The sequence below is a fragment of the Cyanistes caeruleus genome, chromosome 20 (genome assembly GCF_971803275.1).
Source record: "Cyanistes caeruleus chromosome 20, bCyaCae1.hap1.1, whole genome shotgun sequence".
NCBI classification, from domain to species: Eukaryota; Metazoa; Chordata; class Aves; order Passeriformes; family Paridae; genus Cyanistes; species Cyanistes caeruleus.
The window spans coordinates 3,327,557-3,331,288 of record NC_141720.1 but is presented as its reverse complement, the minus strand read 5'-3'; the positions used below and the strand labels follow the sequence as shown (position 1 = coordinate 3,331,288).

At 45.3% G+C, this 3,732-nt stretch overlaps 1 long non-coding RNA gene across 1 annotated transcript; it reads right to left on the bottom strand.

The window, feature by feature from the left end:
* Positions 1 to 1,247: 1,247 nt before the first annotated feature.
* LOC147649690 (uncharacterized) lies at positions 1,248 to 3,363 on the bottom strand. The gene is made up of 2 exons (XR_015278222.1): positions 3,139 to 3,363; positions 1,248 to 1,979 (listed from the first exon to the last, which is right to left on the bottom strand). It is a non-coding gene; the product is annotated as an uncharacterized LOC147649690 (long non-coding RNA).
* Positions 3,364 to 3,732: the final 369 nt, after the last annotated feature.

The following is a 3,732-nucleotide window of genomic DNA, read 5'->3' as shown; positions in this document are numbered from 1 at the left end:
CATTACTAGAAGCCACATTCTGTAGCAGAATAACTGAGAGCAGAATTTCTCCTGACTTAGCTTCTCATTATTAAAATACTACCAGCGATTACTTGCAGGACATGCATTCCTGAGCTAATCATTTGAGGATTAATTTTATGTGTGCATAAATAACTCCTGTTTTGACTCAGGGCCTTGAAGCAATGTACTTGACAAAATACACTTGTGTTTGAATACCACTGGCTCAGCCAGCACAAGCACACAGAACTCGTGCTTTTGCACAGCCATAGGAGGATTAATGTCCTTTTTCTTTCCTCTCTCACCTAAAGGAGATGTGGAAATGTTCCTGGAAATGTTCAAGGCCAGGTTGGACAAGGCTTTGAGCAGCCTGGTCTAGTGGAAGGTGTCCCTGCCTATGGCAGTGGGGTCAGGGCAAGATGATTTTTAAGATCCTTTCCAACCCAAACCACTCTATAACTCTTAGAAGCCTCTACATTCCACAGTGCACTGAGGTTACTCCTTGAAAAGGACTTGCAACCTCGTTGTCATCCTGCCATAAAAATTCAGAATATTTAAAAGCAGCTTTTGAAATCAACTGACAAACCCTGTTCCACTTAAGAGAGCAGCCTCTGACCACGTATGCAGGAGATGTTGTGGCCAGGATACACCACGAGAACTTGAAGGAGGTGAACACAACCTCTGCCCTGCAAAGCTGATGAGACATCAGGCCACCAGTGCCTCACACACTGCTGCCACCTAGAAAGGTCGAGCTCGCTCATCCCCAGCACCTGCAATAAATTCATTTTCCAGTAGCAATATGTTGCTTTCCTGTCTTTGTTGCTGCTGTTTGTGTGTCCTAAAGGCTGTCACAAACACACCTCACCTGGCTGGGCAGCTCTAGCTTCCCTTTGCCTCATCTCCTGAGATTTTAACCACTGGAAACACGGAACATTTAGCACAGAAGGGGTTGAGCACGATGTCAGTTACTATAAGTGATAATATATATATCCACTCCCATATTCACACCTACATTTGTGGCCTTACCCTACCACTCAATTTTACAGAAGCAAAAGTTCCATTGGTTTCTAATCTGTTGAATAAATTATTTCAGAATTGTCAAGTAGGTTATTTCTCACCTCTTTCTCTGAATCAAAATTACTTGGGTGGGCGAATGAATTAAACAGAAAATTGTCTGTCTTTTTATATCTGACTCGGGGAAAGAAGTTGAAATTTTTATATTTCTTATTGAATTAAAATTTTAGAGATGATTTGTTGCTTAAAATATTTTATTTCAATTGTGTTGCAACATTACATTTTAACAGGGAAATGGTCCATTTCAGTTACACTGGAGTAGCACAATATATTACAGAACAATGTCCGTAGACATTTGTATTTATTACAGTGTGAACTGTCATAATAAATGCAGTTGACATCTTTTATTTTATCAAAAGAGTGGAGTGGTATCAAAACAAAAACTAAATTATTTGTTTCAATTATCCCCAGCTGGAACTATCATTGAAACAAACTCCTTCCAGAAAAATATTTTGGTTTTGACAAAACAAAAATATTTGGACCACAAGCTATTTTCTCAAGGTGCAGAGCAGAAGACACCAAATATATCTTTGATATTGGCCATGATCTGAGCTCTGATTAAAAGAAAATGGAGTCAAATCTATGGTTTTGTTAGGTTTGTGAGAGTGCTCTAATGTAGATTGGGGAATATTCACACTTCTGTGAGAGTCTGTGCCCTGGGATGGGCATCCTTGAGGAAACTCCTCTGCCCCCAACTTAATTCTTGCAGACCTTATTGATTTTCCCATTGGGGAATTCTGGTCCATCAAATTTAGCATGGAATTTCTACAATCCTGGTGGAGTGATCAGTCACCTGTAACCTGTGTGATGCCATCAGGAGGGCAGAGATGTTCAGAGCTGTGGAGATGGTTCATCCCTGGGCAATGAAAGGGCAAAGCTCAGCCATAAACCAATTCTCCATCTTCCCACTGTATTAGAATGAAAACAAAGGTTCAAACCTTTACATTTTGGTTGCAGAGAGGCAACAGAAAGCCTTTTTTTTTTTCCCCCAGTGAACAAAACCAGAAGGATGATTCACTTCCCATCGCCAGTCTCTCCATTAAGCACAGGGACACTGAGAGAATCCAAAGGCAGAAAAATGAGGAGCACACACACCTTGAAGGTTACAGACTGCTGCTGCCAGGCTGCCAAGCTGTGTCTCTGTGCCCCCAGCACTGTTTGGGTGAGGGAGGAGTGATTTGGAACAAAATGGCTTTTGTAGCAAACCCTTCTCAGCACTTGCTTTCAAAGCCTTTCAAAGCCAAAGCAAGGGGGCAACTGCAGTGAGTCCACATTTTGCCTGGAGCCACTGAGGAGTGAGTGATGAGAAGGTGCCAAAAGCCCCTCTTCAGGTGCTGTGGGCCCTCTGCTGCTGGGTGCTGCAGGGAGGGAGCCCTGCCTGCTGGAGCTCACACTGCTGAGACCACCACCAACCCTGGGCTGCTAGCCACCACCACAGCCACCACAGAACCTCCCTCAGCACCACTTCTGCACCTGGCCTCCAGCTTCACTCTGGAATGCTCCATTCCCCTTCTCCTGGCTCCTGCTCCCTGTTCTGCCCTGCACAAGGCAGAGGATGGGCCATGAGTGACGTGGCCGCTGTTGTTCTGCAGGGCACAGAGCCCCCACCCCTCCCACTGCTCTGAGGGGACAGCCAGCGCTGTCCTCCACACCAAAGAGAGGCCCATGGGGTATTTTATGGCTCTCCTTCATCTCAGAGATGTGGCCTTTCAGCTCAGACTGTGGCAGCTCTTGGATTTAGACAGAGAGGTCTGCGAGTTCAGTCCCCAGCACTGGTGACTCACACGGCGCTGTCACGTTATAAATCCTGCTGAACTTTGGAATGCAGAGCTGTTTGTAAACTGCAGAGCTGCTCAGCCAACCTGGGGCTCTCACCAGGAGCAGGGACTGGAGAAGGACTGGAGAAACCCTCAGGAACTGGGGATGCACTGCCAGGATGTCTCTGCTGCAGTAACGCCAGCTGATGCTTTCCCTTCTCTTACCACGAAATTCCTTCTGCTTGCTTGCTCCTACCCACACCTTTTCCTTTGCTTCCAAAGCCAATTCCTCCTCTTGTTCATTCCTTACCTGCACCAGTGTCCCAGAGGCGCTGCCTGCCACAAATAAACAGCAAATAGAAGGGTGACACAGGAACTAGGACAGCCAGGACACCCTGGAAGAATGTGTCACATCAGAGGCTGAGGCAAAGGAGTGAAAAAAAGGAGGAGAAAGAGAGAAGACTGGGAATGAATGCTTCTCTTGTCTCAGTGCCCCTATGGTGATGTGAAAAGTCATTAAACACCTCAACAGACTGGCACAGTGGAGTAAACAGGAGCAGCTAATAGGACAAAGGCACTGGCACTTTATCTCTTGCCTCTCTTTGGTTCAGAGCAATGAAGGTTTCACATTCTCACGGCATCCTCCTGTGTTTTTAATATTCTCCTATCAGCAAGATAAAATGCTCCTCACTCCTTTCCTTGAAAATTTCTTATTGGAAGAAAACTAAAATAAAAAAAAAAATATAAAAAGAAGTTGCTTGCTGTCACTGCACGGGGAACTTCAAAGCCAGAATTGTTTATTTTCTCCCTGTCCCCCCACTTGAGAAGCCTGGTTGGAAAACAGTTTCACTACATGTCCTTGGCCTGGACTCCCTGCAAAAAGCCAACAGAAGAGCAGAAAGCC